Source organism: Rhincodon typus, chromosome 40, assembly GCF_021869965.1.
Source record: "Rhincodon typus isolate 14 chromosome 40, sRhiTyp1.1, whole genome shotgun sequence".
NCBI classification, from domain to species: Eukaryota; Metazoa; Chordata; class Chondrichthyes; order Orectolobiformes; family Rhincodontidae; genus Rhincodon; species Rhincodon typus.
In genome coordinates, this window is record NC_063371.1 from 11,550,013 (window position 1) to 11,567,757 (window position 17,745).

The window sequence follows — 17,745 nt, forward strand, 5'->3', positions numbered from 1 at the left end:
AGGTGCTAAGGAGTAAATGATAGATGGGAAGGAAGCTCCGAAATAAATAGGGAGAGGAGGAGTGGGGACGGGGAAGGTAGGTGGGATGGTGATAGGTGAGTGCAGGTAGGTAGTGGTGGGGATTGGTCAGTGAGGTGGGAGGAGTGGATAGGTGGGAGTGAAGATGGACAGGTTGTGTCAAGTCAAGGAGGCGGGAATGAGAGGGAGGAGGCCGGGGTTGGGGAGATTTTGAAACTGGTAAAGTCCATATTGAGACCATTGGGCTGTAGGCTCCCAAAGCGGAATATGAGGTGCTGCTCCTCCAGTTTGCGGGTGGCGTCGTTGTGACACTGGAGGAAGCCCAGGATGGACATGTCGTCCAGGGAGTGGGAGTGGGGGTTGAAATAGTTTGCGACAGGAAGGTGTTGTCGTTTGTCACGAACAGAGCACAGATGCTCTACAAAACGGCTTCCGAGTCTACGCTTGGTCTCACTGATGTAGAGGAGGCCACATTGGGAGCAGTGGATGCAGTAGACCACATTGACAGATGTGCAGGTGAACCCCTGTCTGATGTGAAAGGTTTGTTTGGTGCCTTGAATGGGGGTGAGGGGGGAGGTGTAGGGGCAGGTGTAGCACTTGCTACGGTTGCAGGGAAAAGGAAACCTCCATCCAAGGACCCCCGCCATCATCCCATGACCAACCCTCCCGCCTGCTTGACCTGACACAACCTGTCCATCTTCTCTCCTTCCACCTCACTGACCAATCCCCACCACTGCCTACTTGCACTCACATATCACCATCCCACCTACCCTTCCCCAGCCCCACGCCTCCTCTCTCTATTTCAGAGCTCCCTTCCCCCTCCCTGATTTTGGAAGAAGGGTCCCGACCCGACTTCCCTGCTCCCCTGATGCTGCCTGGCCTGCTGTGTTCCTCCAGCTCCACACTGTGTTATCTCTGACTCCAGCATCGGCAGTTCTTACTGTCTCTGAATGAAAGGTGGGGATACAGCACAAAGAGAGAGGAGAACAGTTGGACAGACAAAGGAGTGGATAACGATCAGCTTGGGAGAATGAATAGCTGCTAATGGGGACTATTAGCGGTGAAAAATGGGTTGTGTGTAACAGCAGACCATGTGATAACAAAGCCTGGTGTGTGGGATAACACAGTGTGGAGCTGGAGAAACGTAGCATTCCTGGCAATATCAGAGGAGCAGGAAAGTTGACATTTTGGGTCGGGGTCCTGTGTGGAGGGTTGGGGTAAAGACATGGCAGAAGTTGCCTCAAGCCCTACACTTGTTGAACTCAATATTGAGTCCGGAAGGCTATAGAGTTCCCAAGCGGGAAATGAGGTGTTGTTCTTCCAGCTTGTGCTGAGTTTCACTGGAGCACTGAGATGTCGGCCAGGGAACAGGGTGGTGTGTTGAAGTGGCAGGCAACTGGAAGCTTTTTCTGTGGACAGAACATAGACATTGTGTGAAGTGGTCACCCAGTTGGTCTGTTGGGGTTCTGCTGTGAAGCTGCATTTTTTCGGGTGCTGGGCGTGGGGGAAAAGAGAGTGTAGGAGCAGAGGGGGTTGCGGTGGGAGGCCCTATAAAAATTCCAACCTCCACTTTCATATCCTCACTGCTGCGTTGCTGAAGCAAGAGATTGGGTGGGGGGTGGGCGTGGGTGGGTGTAGGATTTAATGTAGCTCTTGGGGTCTTCCAGACCCCTCTCCCACCCAAATAGAAGATCAATCATTGTAAAAGACCAGGCACTTGCTAGCTCCCATCTGGAGTGTCCCACCATGCATTCACATGGAGGGACTTTGCACTGCTCTCCAGCACATCTGTCTCATCTCTCCCTGAGCTCCAAACCCCCAAGGCCTTCCGGAAACATAACCTCTTTGCTAAAAATACTGCACTTTCTATCAGTCAGCTGTGCTCTGTTTTTGCTTGTTTTTCTCTCTTTCTGCGGGGGCAATGGTGCTAAAAATAAACGCGCAGAGTGCGAAATGAGACTTGTTAGTCACTTGGGTGCAGCATCAGTGTCCATGTGTGTGTATGTGTGTGCGTTTGTGTGTGTGTGCTTGTGTGTGTGTGTGTGTGTGTGCTTGTGTGTATGTATGTGTGTGTGTGCGCACTTGTGTGTATGTGTGTGTGTGCTTGTGTGTATGTGCATGTGTGTATGTGCGTGTGCGCATGTGTGTTTGTGCGTGTGTGCGCGCACGTGTGTTTATGTGTGTGTGTGTGTGTGCGCGCGCACGTGTATATTTGTGTGTGTGTGGGTGCACGTCTGTGTGTGCATGTATCAGCCTGAGTGTGAATCTCAGTGTGCTGGATAGCAGCGAGGAGACAATGTCCTGAACGTTAAACAGCTTCCACATTAGGGTCATTGCAAACCTGAATAAAATTAGACAGCACCCAGTCAGTTAATTCAACATCAGGGGGCTGGTGAACTGGACATTATGTTACAATCACCAGGAATGCAGGGAAACTCCCAAGATTTCACAAAGCTGTGAACAGCTAGCCCCACAAGTTTAAAACCCAAATTGGATTGATTCAAGCCCTCATCCTAAATTATAAAGCTTCCACTCTCCTCCTCCAGTGCAACGACCACTGGGCCGCCCTAGGAGGTCTATCAATTTGAAACACACATCCAGGAGTAGGCAATGGCCCAGAGGTATTATCACCGGTGTGTTAATCCAGAGAGCCAGATAACGTTCTGGGGAACTGCATTCAAATTCAATAAATTTGAATTCAATAAAATATCTGGAATTAAGAGACTAATGATGACTGTGAATCCATTGTCAATCGTTGGGGAAAAACCCAACTAATGTCCTTTAGGGAAGGAAACTGCCATCCTTACCTGGTCTGGCCTACATGTGACCCAAGACTCTCCTTCTCAACCCGTCTCCTCACCTGAGGCATGGTGACTCTCTGGTTAAACTCACTACCATCACCACTCTCTGTCTTTCTCTCTCTAATGAGGGAGCAGCCTTGTACTCCTCTCAGACTACAGCGACTACTCCTAACCAGTGCTCAGCAACAACATCTCAGGACCAGGAGGGCAAAATGCTGGAAGAAGACCTTCACTATGTCCCGGTCCGGGAGCTTCTGTTACCAATGGAAGTTCCGAGGTACAGGTGATGGATCTCCTATAAATGGCACTGCTACCAAGTGCTAACTGTGTGGCCTCTGAGAGAGCCTGCCAATGGGTCCTCTGTGCAGGGTCGGAGGCGTGCAGACTTTAGGTGCACATAGAGGTGTGTGTGCGTGTATATGTGTGTGTGTGTGTGTGTGTGTCTGTGTGTGTGTGTGTCTGTCTGTGCGTGTGTGTGTGCGTGTGTGTGTGTGTGTGTGTGTTTGTGTGTGTGTGAGACTCCAGCAGATCGCACTCGGCTGTTGTCTTATAAGGAAGAGGCCTGCTCTGTGTCTCGATAAGAGGGACAGCCTCCCCTCTCCCTATCTCCTGGAAAAATCGACGGGTGCGTTTCCAAGGGAGAATTCCGATGCAGTGCCATCACACCTCTCCAGGCCAATCCCAGTGTGGAAGGGAGTCAGAACGACATTCCAGACATCAGCAACACAATGGCAAGTGTGACAGTGACAGGATAGCAGATAAGAGACCTCGGGCTCATCTCTGAAGCATCACCAAACCAGATACCATCAGCAGCACAAGCGCTCACAAGGACATTCTTCACACGAGTGCTATCAAGGCCCTGAAGTGACAACTGTCTCAGCTGAGCCCAGGATATGTCAGGTCTGCCCAGGGCCAGGCACTGCCCCCAAATTCAGTGAAGACGTCCGGGAAATTTAAAGCTGCAGTCACTCAGCTTGCTTGGCCCAGACGACCACAATAAAGACATTCCCCCCCTCTCTCTCTCTGTCTCCTCTGGTGTGGGCGGAACTCGAACCAAATGGTTTTAGTCTCTGCAATGGCCCCCTCAGTCACAGAGTCATACAGCACGGAGACCCTTTGGCCCAAACAGCCCATGCCGACTTAAATTAACTGAGTCCCATTTGCAAGCATTTGGCCAATATCCCTCTAAACTCTTCCTATTCAGGTACCCATCCAGATGCCTTTTAAATGTTGTAACTGTACCGGCCTCTGCCATCTCCTCTGGCAACTTATTCCATACACGCGCCACCCTCTGGGTGACCCTTCGGTCCCTTCTAAATCTTTCCCCTCTCACCATAAACCTATGCCCTCTAATTTTAGACTCCCCTACCCTGGGGAAAAGACTTTGGCTATTCACCCTATCCATGCCCCTCATGATGTTACAAACCTCTATAAGGTCACCCCTCAGCCTCTGACACTCCAGGGAAAATAGCCCCAGCCTATTCAGCCTCTCCCTATAGATCAAACCCTCCAACCCTGGCAACTTCTTTGTAAATTTTTTCTGAACCCTTTCAAGTTTAACAACATTTTTCCTATGGCAGGGAGACCAGAATTGGACGCAATATTCCAAAAGTGGCCTAACCAATGTCCTGCACATGACCTCCCAACTCCTATACTCAATGCACTGACCAATGAAGGCAAGCGTACCAAACACATTCAACTGCTCCCACCCCTCCCCCTTCTCCACTCCCATGATCTATAGGACACTGCTCAGCGAAATACCGCACTGGAAACGCATCGAGAGATTAGGATTGGCCTCTCCACACGCAGCACGATGGTGACATGGTCAAAATGCGCCTTGAGGACAGGGTCACAGAGGTTAGGACAAGCTGTGGTGGGGCAAGAGGGGTGAAAGAAAGCAAGACAGTGCAGGAAACAGGCAGTCAAACTGAATAAGCAAAAGGAATTCACTGCATGTTCTTTCCCAGGATTTAATGCTTGCCTTCCCAACTCCGTCTCTGCAATGCTCTCTGTTTTATTCAGTCAGTCTCTTTCCTACTGGTGCTCGCTGCATTTGATTAACTAAGTCTCGCTGCTGACTCAGAGGAAAGTAAATAGTGCAGCAGGAGCTGGAATGTGCTGTAAGCATAAGAGGGGAGATATCTTAAATAATTCGACACAACTCTCTGCACATCGAGTTCCTGGGCAGTGAGAAATGAGCGTCATCTGTAAAACCTGGAGCTTTATAGGGGCAGAAGCTGGCCATTCAGCTGTTCGAGTCTGCTCCCAATGAGATCATGGCTGATCGGATCATCTTCAACTCGACTTTCCTGCCTTTCCCGCATAACCTTCAATTCCCTTCCTGATTACAAATCTCAGCCTCGAATACACTGACTGACCCAGGCTCGAAAGCCCTCTGCAGTAAAGAATCCCACAGCTTCACTCCCCTCTGAGAGAAGAGATTCCTCCTTCCTTTCCAGCTTAAATGGGTGACCCATGACTCTGAGGTTACACCCTCTGGTCCCAGACTCTCCCACAAGGGGAAACAAACTCTCCCCACCTCCCCCGTCAAGTCCCCTAAGAATGTTCCATATTTCAATAAGGTCTGCTCTCATTCTTCCAAGTTCCAGTGAGTACAGACTCAACCTCTCCCTTATCAGACACTCACTCCATCCCCGGGATCAGCCAAGTGAACCTCCTCTGGCCCGCCTCCAAAGCCGGTCTATCTTTGCTTGGATACGGGGCCCTAATACGGTTCACAGTATTCCAGGTATTTCTTTAAGACAAATCAGCTGTTTAAAAACATACCACGGGGAGAAAATAGAAAAATCAGAGAGGTGAATTTTTTGTTTTTTTAGACACTTAAACCCCCTCCCTGTGCACAACAGAACCTGCTGAAATGTCATTTTTACTTGTCCGTACTTTGTAACTTTTGTGGCAGTCCGCTGGAGACTTCTCCAAGTTGGGAGGTGGTCACTGAGATCTCCTGCCATCCAGAGACAGACTGGGATCCACCTACATTGATGGATCTATGGTCATTGATGGTCTATATCATTGATGGTCAGGATTTGATTCTGGGGGAGCAAGTTGAAACCTTTCGTTCGACGGCTCACGTAACGGGAAGTTCCCTGTTGGACGCTGAGGAGGGGAATCTCTCCGGCAGATCCTGAATTTGATGCCAATGCCTTGGAAATGAACAGGTTAAAAATGCCTACACTGACATTCTCACGTTTCAGGGCAAGCGGTGACGTGGACCATAACAATAGGAAGTGTGAATGACTTCAAGGAAATCCTTCCTGCAGTATAATTTCCTTAATTCCTTGATGTCGGGCTGTAAACAGTACATTAACACTCATGCCAAGATCACTGAGCGCTGAGTGAAATTAGAAGATGCTACGATAGACTTGATTGCGGCAGACACCACCCATTTCAGTGACGATATCTCTCTCTTCTTGGGACCACTTGCACTAAGTCCAGTGCATTCAGCGTTCTGAAGAATAATTTCAGCGTCACTCAGTGTGATTTGGACAAGTTGAGTGAGTGGGAAAACGCACGGCTGATGAGGTGGATAAATGTGAGCTTCTCCACGTTAGCGGCAGGGATAGGAAGGCAGATTATTATTGGAATGATTAGGCAAGTGGCAGGTCACTCAAAGAAAGAATGTCAATGCTGCAAAGAAAGCAAATGATATGTTGGCCTTAATAGTGAGACGATTGGAGTACAGGAGCAGGGATGTCTTACTGCAATTGTACAGGGCCTGTCTGGGTGTGACCTCACCTGGAGTATTCTGTGCAGTTCTGGTCTCCTTTTCTGAGGAAGGATGTTCTAGTGATGTAGGGAGTGCAGCGAAGGTTTACCAGGCTGATTCCTGGGATGGTAGGATTGATGTCTGAAGAAATGCTGCGTCAGTTAGGACTAAATTCGAATCAGAGATAGTAGGAACTGCAGATGCTGGAGAATCCGAGACAACAAGGTGCAGGGCTGGATGAACACAGCAGGCCAAGCAGCATCAGAGGAGCAGAGAGGCTGACGTTTCGGGCCTAGACCCTTCAGAATGAGGAGGGTTCTTATAGAAACCTGTAAAATCTCCGACAGGACTAGGCAGGGAAATGCAGGAAGAATGTACCTGATGACCAGGGAGTCTATCATCAGGGGGTCACAGTCTAAGGATACAGGGGAAGCCATTTAGGACTGAAATGGCGAGAAATGTCTTCACCCAGAGAGTGGGGACCCTGTGGAAATCTCTGTCACAGAAAGGAGAGGAGGCCAAAACATTGAATGTTTTCAAGAAGGAGTTAGATATAGTTCATTGGGTGATAGGGATGAAGGGGGATGGGGAAGAGAGTGGGAACAGGGTGATCAGGTGGATGCATCAGTCATGATCGCATTGAATGGTGGAGCAGGCTCGAAGGGCCGAATGGCCTACACCTGCTCCTATTATCTTTGTTTCGACATTTGTCATGGGAGGACAAATAATAGAATTCAGCAACCATCTTGTTGAGGGCTGCTCTCCCAGAACAGTTTGCTGGGATGTTGCACACATCAGCTGTGTATTTGTGAAGTGAATTGGAGCTTTGCCCTCTTTTCAGGTTGTCCATTGGGTCATAGAATCCCTACAGTGTGGAAACAGGCCATTCGGCCCAACAAGTCCACACCGCCCCTCCGAAGAGCATCCCACCCAGTCCCATTCCCGTACCCCTGCATTTCCCATGGCTAATCCACCGAACCTAAACATCCCTGAACACTACAGGCAATTTAGCATGGCCAATCCACCCTAACCTGCACATCTTTGGACCATGGTAGGAAACCAGAGAACCCAGAGGAAACCCACACAGACACAGACACAGGGGGAATGTACAAACTCCACACAGACAGTCACCCGAGGCTGGAATCAAACCCAGGTCCCTGGCACTGTGAGGCAGCAGTGCTAACCACTGAGCCACCGTACCATCCAATACATCCCTGTTCCAGTTGGAGTGGCCGATCAGTAGCAACAGACTCCAGTGAATGTGCACAGTATCCAAGTTCCAAGCTGCTTTCTTCCAACTGCAAGGCGAGATGCTCAACTTAAAATGGGATGCTGTTTGTTATTTGTCAGACCACACAGCGGACAGCTGGTCCTTCTTGAGTCAGATACCTTGAAATTTATTCACAGCATGAAGTATTTACAAGACAATAATCATATCACAGTGGTGGGCAGTTACGTCCCACCTCTGAGCCAGTAGTCACAGGTTCAAGTCCCACCTGCTCCGGAGATGTGTAATAACATCTCTAAACAGGTCGATAAGGAAATATCTATGTTATCACAGGCTCATACGTCATAAGACCATAAGATAAAGGAGCAGAATTGGGTCATTGGGCCCAACAAGTCTGCTCCATTCAATCACGGCTGACATGTTTCTCAACCCCATTCTCCTGCCTTCTCCCTGTAACCTTTGATCTCCTTACCGGTCAAGAACCTATCTATCTCTGTCTTGCATACACTCAATGACTTGGCCTCCAAACCTTTCAGCAGTAATGATTCCCACAGATTCACCACACTCTGGCTGATGAAATTCCTCCTTATCTCAGTTCTAAAAAGTCATCCCTTCCTTCTGAGGCTGTGCCCTTGGTTCCTCATCTCTCCTTCTCGTGGAAACATCTACTCCACATCCACTCCATCCAGGCCTCTCAGTTTTCTCTAAATTTCAATGAGCTTCCCCCTCATCCTCCTAAATCTCATCAGTTACAGACCCAGGGTCCTCAAAATATGTGACAAGCCCTTCATCCTCAGGATTATTCTTGTAAACCTCATCTGGACCCCCTCCAGTGCCAGCACATCCTTCCTTATACACTGGGACCAAAACTGCTCATAATATTCCAAACGTTGTCTGACCAGAGCCTTATCCAGCCTCAGCACTACATCCCTGCTTTTGGATTCTCATCCTCTTGAAATGAATTACTAACATTGCATTTGCTTTCCTGACTGCCAACTGAACCTGCATGTTAACTTTAAGAGAATCCTGAACGATGACTCCCAAGTCCCTTTGTGTTTCAGATTTCTGAAACCTTTCCCCAATTAGAAAATAGCATACTCCTCTCTTCTTCCTACCAAACTGCATAACCTCACACTTTCCCAGATTGTATATCATCTGCCACTTCTTTGCCCACTCTCCGAGCCTGTCCAAGTCCTTCTGCACACTCCCTGCTTCCTCAACACTACCCTCCCTCAACCTATCTTTGTATCAACTGCAAACTTAGCGACAATGCCCTCAGTTTCTTCGTCCAGATCATTAATGTATAACGTGAATAGTTGTGGTCCCTACACTGACCCCTGTAGAACTCCACTCGCCACCAGCTGCCATCCTGAAAAACACCACTTTATCCCTACTCCCTGGCTTCTGTTAGTCATCCAATCCTCTGTCTGTGCCAGTACATTGCCCCTAACACCATGGGCCCTTATCTTATTTAGCGGCCTCCTGTGTGGCACCTTGTCAAAGGCCTTCTGGAAATCCAAATCAATCATGTCCACTGGCTCCCCCTTGTCTAACTTACTCATCAGCTTCTCAAAGAATTCTAACAGATTGGTCAGGCATGACCTCCCTTTGATTAGGACATGCTTCCAAGTACTCTGCAATTTCATTCTTAATAAAGAACTCTCAAACTTTACTAACAACCGAAGTCAGGCTAACTGGTCCATAACTTCCTGTCTTTTTACTTCCTCCCTCCCTCCCTTCTTAAGCGGGGTGTTACATTAATCATTTTCCACTCCTCTGAGACTCTCCATGACTTCAGCGATTCCTGACACATCACCACCAACGCTTCAATATCCTCAGCTATCTCCTTCAGAACTCTGAGGCGCAGTCCCCCATTCTGATCTGGGAGATTACAGGTTAATGGCAGGATTCTCGGCAGTGTGGAGGAACAGAGGGATCTTGGGGTCCACGTCCACAGATCCCTCAAAGTTGCTACCCAAGTTGATAGGGTTGCAAAGAAGGTGTATGGTGTGTTGGCTTTCATTGGCGGGGGGATTGAGTTTAAGAGCCGAGAGGTTATGCTGCAGCTCTATAAAACTCAGATTAGACCACACTTGCAATATTGTGTTCAGTTCTGGTCGCCTCATTATAGGAAAGATGTGGAAGCTTTAGAGAGGGTGCAGAGGAGATTTACCAGGATGCTGCCTGGACTGGAGGGCAGGTCTTATGAGGAAAGGTTGAGGGAGCTAGGGCTTTTTTCATTGGAGCAAAGAAAGAAGAGAGGTGACTTGATAGAGGTGTACAAGATGATGAGAGGCATAGAGAGAGTGGATAGCCAGAGACTTTTTCCCAGGGCAGAAATGACTATTATGAGGGGGCATAATTTTAAGGTGATTGGAGGAAGGTAACGGGGAGATGTCAGAGGTAGGTTCTTCACACAGAGAGTGGTGGGTGTGTGGAATGCGCTGCCAGCGGTGGTAGTAGAGTCAGATACATTAGGGACATTTAAGCGACTTTTGGATAGGCACATGAATGAAAGTAAAATGTAGGGTATGCAGGATATTTGATCTTAGAGTAGGAAAATAGATCGACACAACATCATGGGCCAAAGAGCCTGTACGGTGCTGTATTGTTCTGTGTTCTATCTTCTAATTATCCACCTTTAGACCTTACAGCTTCCCCAGCACCTTCTCCTTAATGATGGCCACTACACTCACCTCTGCCCCTGACTCTTGAAGATGCTTTGGTACTTTACTGGTATCTTCCACCGTGAAGACTGATGCAAAGTACCACACGTAGTCTCCGCTTGTTTTTACTGCTGTGACTGTACATTACAGACATACAGCTGACTGATGACACTTTGTGGATGCCCCATCATTGACCCACACTCAAAACTGAGACAGAGGGATTCTTGGGGAGAGAAGGGACATGGAGAGTGAGCAGGGACATCTTCATGCGATGATCAGATCAGCCGCGTTTACATTGGAAGATGGAATTGGCTCAAGTGGTATATCACAGAATCGTTATGGTGCAGGAGGAGACCATTCGGCCTGATTTGTGAAGCTTAGGATACTGACGCTCTATTCACATCTCTTGTTACCTGCCCTGCCACTTTTAAAAATATAAATACATATGGTCTCTCATTTCTCTGCGATGAACTTCATCTGCAACCTGCATGGCCAGCAATCTGGAGTGACGAAGGTTGGTGTGGAGGTGGGAGGGCTGCGCTGTTTGTCTGGGCACAGATGAGCCATGATTGGTGTGACACGGTGGCACAGTGGTTAGCACTACTGCCTCACAGTGCCAGGGACCCGGGTTCGATTCCACCCTCGGGCAACTGGTCTGTGTGCGCATTCTCCCCGTGTCTGCGTGGGTTTCCTCCGGGTGCTCCAGTTTCTTCCCACAGTCCAAACGTGTGCAGGTTTGGGGATCGGCCATGGGAAATTGCCCATAGTTTCCAGGGATGTGTAGGCTAGGTGTGTTAGCCATGGGAAATGTGGGGTTACAGGGATGAGGTGGGTCTAGGTGGGATGCTCTTTGGAAGGTAGGTGTGGGCTGAATGGCCTGCTTCCACACTGGAGGGATTCTATGATTGAAAAGAACAATATAACAGGGCCAAGTGACTGAAAGGCCAATTCTTGATTGTACATTCCAAAAGAATGCTCATTTACCATTTCAGAAAATGAGTTCCGGGTCACACTCAGGCTCTTTTCCCTGCTAAGCCTGCGAGTTACAGAGTGGAATCTCATCAAGGGTGCTGGATGGTTTATCTCTGGCAGAACGTACACACTGACATCTCAAAGTACTTCTGCAAAAGATATTTACAAACAATACTCCCCACAAACTGAATGTTAGACTATGCAGAGCAACATCCTGAATAAACCTTTAAAATATTGCTAAATAATTACACCATGAGCTTCACTGAGTTTGAATTTCACTCTGTGTCTTTTATGAACTGCTCCACAGTTCTTAACAGCTTCTCTCCAAATCCTGAACAACAATCAGAAACGTTCAATTATAACTGCACTTTCTAAGCATGTGAAGACTTTCTGGCATTTTCCAGAAGATTACTTTCATTTTCAGCGAAAGATCAGCCATGATTAAGTATTTAAAAGTGAAATAATTTTGGATGCTGGAAATCTGAAACAAACACAGAGATTGTTGGAGAAACTCAGCAGGTCTTGCAGCATCTGTGAAGGTTGATGGTTTCAAACCAGACTGGAAATGTTCACTCTGCTTTCTCTGTCCACGGATGTTGCCAGACCTGCTGAGTTTCTCCAGTATTCTCTGAGGAAGCCAGCTCTGTCGTCTGACCCAGCACCGAATCTGCACAGCTGCTACCTTTGCTGTTTGGTTTCAAGTATATCTGGACGTAGGAGTTCTTTCAATCCAGGTCTCCCTCCTATTGGAATATTGATGGGAAACTTGAAACGGTTCAGAAAAGATTAACAAGGATGTTGCCAGGGTTGGAGGGTTTGAGCTATAGGGAGAGGCTGAATAGGCTGGGGCTATTTTCCCTGGTGTGTCAGAAGCTGAGGGGGTGACCTTACAGAGGTTTATAAAATCATGAGGGGCATGGATAGGGTGAATAGCCAAGGTCTTTTCCCCAGGGTAGGGCAGTCCAAAGCTAGAGAGCATAGGTTAGAGGTGGGAAAGATTTAGAAGGGACCTAAGGGGCAACTTTTTCACGCAGAGGGTGGTGTGTGTATGGAATGAACTGACAGAGGAAGTGGTGGAGGTTGGTACAATTACAACATTTAAAAGGCATCTGGATGGGTATATGAATAGAAAGGGGTTAGGGGGATACCAGCCAAATGGGACTAGATTAATTTCGGATATCTGGTCAGCACAGACGAGTTGGACTGAAGGGTCTGTTTCTGTGCTGTACAGCTCTACAGCTCCATGACTAAGTACTTGGCAGAGGAAGCATGTACTTGAGTAAGAAGAAATTAGAATTGAGGAACAAGTTTATTATGTAACAATGGGAAAACAAGTAACACTAGTTCAGACTGATTGACCACATTAACACAGTAAAAACAAATTGCTATCTCCTAAGAGATAGGAATTTGGATTATATCGTATGGCCTTAGACCGGATGACTGAGGAAACTGGCCAATTCCCCCAAGAACGAGTCATTGCAGGAGCAGTGGGTGGAGCTGACCTGAAGCTCCCAGGCTAACCCTTTCAGGCCAATGGATTTAAGCAACACTGAAAGCATTAGCCTGGTTCTCTTGTCACGAGTACGATGACAGTCACCCTCAAAGTTCCTGTTCATGGCTATCCTGAGGCCTCTATCGTTTTATTGAACAGGAAAGGACTGGCTAGTCCAGGATTAATTGTCCCCCTGGAGCATTGCCTCGTGCTCCAGTTGCCTTGTCTGTGCTGTCATGGAGGTGTGAATGAAGATTAAGTCCTGCTCAGTCACTGCTGTCTGCAATGTCTGAGCACACTTTAACCTCAGGACTGCATAGGCGATGGCTCCCTTACCTGCAGCCTGAAAATAACTGCACAGAGGCTGGTCTCCTGTCACCAAGTCCCCCTTTATTGACATGTGCACAGTACACTGGCTCCGAGTCAGTCCCTGAAGTCAGGAGACTCTGTGAATCCCCTGTTTCTGTCAGCTGATTGGCCCAGGTTCACAGCCCCAATCATAGTTAATAAGATTTACCTGATTCTCAGTGAAGACAGAATTGTCAGGGCCCATTTGTCTTTTGGATGTGGCCCGATGAGTGGGCCAAGCTGGGCCCACAGTACAGGTCAGTCAGGCCAGGTCATTAACAAGTCGCCTCTCATCTGGAACAATGAGCCTTTCCATCCCATATACAGTAGAAACACGGAGACACCCATAAACAAACAGATAATCACCAAACATGTGTAGCGTCAAGAGGAATGCACAACATCTGAACATTCAAACAAATTCTGACCTTAAACAAACATCCAATTATATCAATGAGCATGTTTCAGAGGGGAAGGGGTTTGGAAAAACCACACCATAGTCAAGCTCAATTTTCATCCAAATACAGAATGTTTATTTATGTAATTGACATGTCCAAAACACTCTGTTCAACCAAACAGAGGTAGTCGCAGAGGGTCGGGGGAACATTGGGAAGGATTGAGCCTTGTGTTGTTCATGCTTTTGCTGCTCTGTACAAACTTTCACCCTGCCTGCTTGTCGGAAAAGCAGTGACTGTGAGCAAAAATATTTACTTTGTGCTGTTGCTTCTCTTAAAAGGGGCACGTTCATCTTTCAACTGGTTTTTTAACTCCACGCTGGCCTGACGGGTTTCACTGTTCCCTGAGTTCGAGGGAGAGACTGCAGCCCTGGGCAGATTTTGTCAAAGATCTGGGTTCTTCTTGTTTCAACTGATTCCCCAAAATGTTTGACCTGTCCCCGCTTGCCTCCCAACCTTAATCCCACCCCACTGGGCATCAACTGTAGCACAGTGCACAGAGGCTGTGTGGATGCAAATTAACATTGAATAGTCAGGTACATTTAGAATGGTGAAAAGTATCTTCTGTCACTCTTGTGGAGCTCCTGCCCCCATCTTTTTCAGAAAAGGAGAGCTTTCTGATCCTGGGGGAGCATTGGCTGAAGTGGGGAGCCCTGTCATTGTGAGGAAAGAGGGTATTGTTGTGAGGTGGGCTGGAGCAGCTTATCCAAATGGCTGATTTGTCCAGCGCCGGGCCATTCAGCCTGCTCCTACTGTCCTAGACCACCAATCTGCATCGTCATGTGGCCAGTAACCAAAACTCTGCCAATATATCCCTTGCATTGTCTCAATGACTGAGCCCCGACACTTCTCTGTGCTAGAGAATTCCAACGCTTGACCAGTGGCTGAGTGAAGAGGTTTCAGTCTGAAATGGCTTGGTTTTTATTCTGATGCTGTCACCCCCAGTTCGAGAGCCCACAGCCCAGGGAAATCATTCTTCCTCCATGTACTTTGTCCATCATTTTCAGAACTTTCTACACTTCAGTGAGATAGCCTATCATGGTTGGTAACTGCAGAGAATCCATTCCCAGTCTGTATTTGATGATGAAGTGACAGTATTGTGTGTTTTTACAGGATACATCATCGAGCCACTTCAGCACAGTAATGCAGGAACACATTTCTTGACTCAGCATCTCCCTCACACGTGGTTTCGGATGATGTCAAGCATTAATTCGGAAGGGATGTTAAGGTTGACAGCTAAAAATAGCTGACCACCGATGTGCAATCGCATTTCCCAAGTTCACAAGCAAATAATGGGAGACATTCTCACCCCTAGCCCCAGTTTCTTGGCAACGCGAGCAAGCAAGGTCTCTTGGCCAATGTCAACATGGGAACAGTGATGTCCAGACTGTTGGGAGATCTTCCAGACAAACTGGTGTGTGTGAGCACTTCAGCTCAAAAAAGGCACAGAGTAATAATCCCACCTCAGCACCGAAGAGACAACAACCTTGATTTACAAGCCCCGAGATTCAGATTAACACGGAAAAGACAGAACTCAGGCTTGTGACCTTGTCAGTGGTCTTTTTCACCCAACTACTGCCTTGCTTTTATTTCAAGATCTCTCGGCCTACTGGCTATGTGTCGATTTCACCTGTAAGGGTGAAGAGGATACACTGCAATGATGGCATTTGGAGTCGGGAGTGGGACAGAACGTACTGGCAGAGCAACATGTGGGCGCTGAAAGGGCGGCACCTGAGAGGGTGCTGCCGAGTGTTGTGAGGATTTACTGGAAGATTCAATTCAGCTCTGACAAGGGGGAGGAATTCGCCAGTGAACTCACAAGGTGCGATGGGAGGGAGGTTGCCCAAGGAATGAGGTATCTTGCGCCAGGCCCATGGGTTCAGTTATCTAGGCAGTATAGCAAAGGTCAGTGACAATTCAATAATGCCTGAATGCATCTGCAAGGTGCATTGCAGCAACTCACCAAGTCCTCATTCACCATCACCTACCAAACACCCCACTCCAGCCAGCCCCTCCTGTCTGGATGCACAAGGGCAGCAGATAACTGGGAACACTTAAAGTTCCCCTCCGAGCCACTCACCATTCTGACTTGTCACTAATTTAGCTGTTCTTCACTGTCAAGATCACCGCTGCTTTCTCATGGGCACTTGGGATGGGCAATAAATGCAACATCCCAAAAACGTATAATGAAGACATCCTCACTCTGTGTTCTCAAGCCAACTGCGATTTCCATCAATTTGCCCGGTAGGTAACCGTTCCCCCTGATCATCCACTTTCCATCTGTCCATTCTCTTGTCCTCATTCCTCCTAAACCTCACTCCTCAGTTTGTCCCAAGAAACATTTTCCATCCATTCGTTCAAAAGGTGTTGTTCCTCTCACCGCTGGGTAACTTCATGGAAACAGAGAAGATCATGAGGGGCTGGGGGATATGGAGATGGGAGGTCTATTCTTGTGGGAGAGTCAAAACTAGGGGGGGTCATAGTTCAGAAATAAAGGGGGCGCCCATTTAAGGCAGAGACTAAGAGCGAGTTACTTTTCCCTCAGAGGGTTGTAAGCCTTTGGAATTCCCTTCCTCAAATGAAGAATAAATAATTTTATGGCAAAGGGAGATAGATTTATGATGACTAAGGGGATGAAAGATGATCAGGGATTTGGCAGGAACGAAGAACTGAGGTTAAAATCAGATTGGCCATGGTCTTCCTTGTCTGGCTGAATGACCTACACTTGTTCCTTGTTTGCAGTTTCGCACTCCTGGGTCTTCAGTGCCCCACATGGGGAGGGGTTGCTTGCAGAAGGATAGTGAAGGTGCTCTGAAGGTGCATTTGGTCCAGACTCAGATCTCCAGTTGTTAGTGAGACCAGCCTGACACACGCTTGGGGTTTCTCTCTCTCTGCTCAAATCCCCAGTTGCAGGGACCAAGGGTGGGCTGGTGAGGGTCAATGGGGAGGGGAAAGGGGGAGTGTGGGATCCCCATGGTAACCATGCACAGGCTCCTCACGCCTCACAAAACCCTCCCCCCCTCCTTCAGGGTCATCTGCGGGCACTTGGCGCCACTCCCCCTGTGGGCACTTGGCGCCACTCCCCCTGCATTGGCATCGAAGCTGAATCAGTGACCGAATGGGTCTTCCACCACTAGCATGCAGCTCTCCAGCAGATCCCTGAAGGGATCCAGGGGTGATCAGGTTAGGGGAGGGGGCGACTGGTCAAACATGGTTGGCCTGGACCCCTTCCAGCTGGGTGCGAGGAGCGACACCTGTTTGGGTTCACTCAGGGGCAATGCGGCAGGGACAAATACAGGGGAGGGGAGGGGAGGGGAGGGGAGGAAGGGACCTCCATTAAAATGGAATGGAGTGTTGGTGGGGGGGGGTCTTCAACCCTCAGGGGAGACCTCAAGGGGCCTTGTTAGACACTGCATGCTCCCTCTCCAGGGACACCCAAATGGGAATACAATTGTGGAAGAGGGCCACACAGTCGGGAAGCGAGACTCCCTGATCAGCATGTTCAGAGATATTATTACACAGCTCAGGCACAGGCCTGAACTCGGGACTCCCAGCTCAGGGGCCAGGACGCTACCACTGCATCACTCTGAAGTGCTGTCAGTGCTTGATGAAGCAGTCGACCGTGTGATAGAATTGAGATCGCATCCACAGACAAGAGGCACTGTTGCTGGGACATGCCCCTGAAGCTTTGTGTTCCCTGTGTGAATCAGAGGACACAGGGGGCAGGGCAGAAATGCTGTGGGAGGAGGAGCAAGGCAGCAGGTAGCAAACAGATGGGGTGCGGGCATTAGGGTTGACAGAGTGGTGTGTTAGTACCACCTTCAGAGTCAATGACCAGGAGGTCAGGGCAGGCCCATTAAGGGCAAATGGGGTAACAGAACCTTCCCAAGCCATCCTGCACAGGCAGACAGCACAGATACAGAGCAAACAGAAGCAGGAGTAGGCCATTCAGCCCTTTGAGGCTTATCTGCTATTCACAATGATTCCCCCGACTCTGTTCCCCATTCCCACTTTCTACACATAACTTTTTGGTCCCCTTTA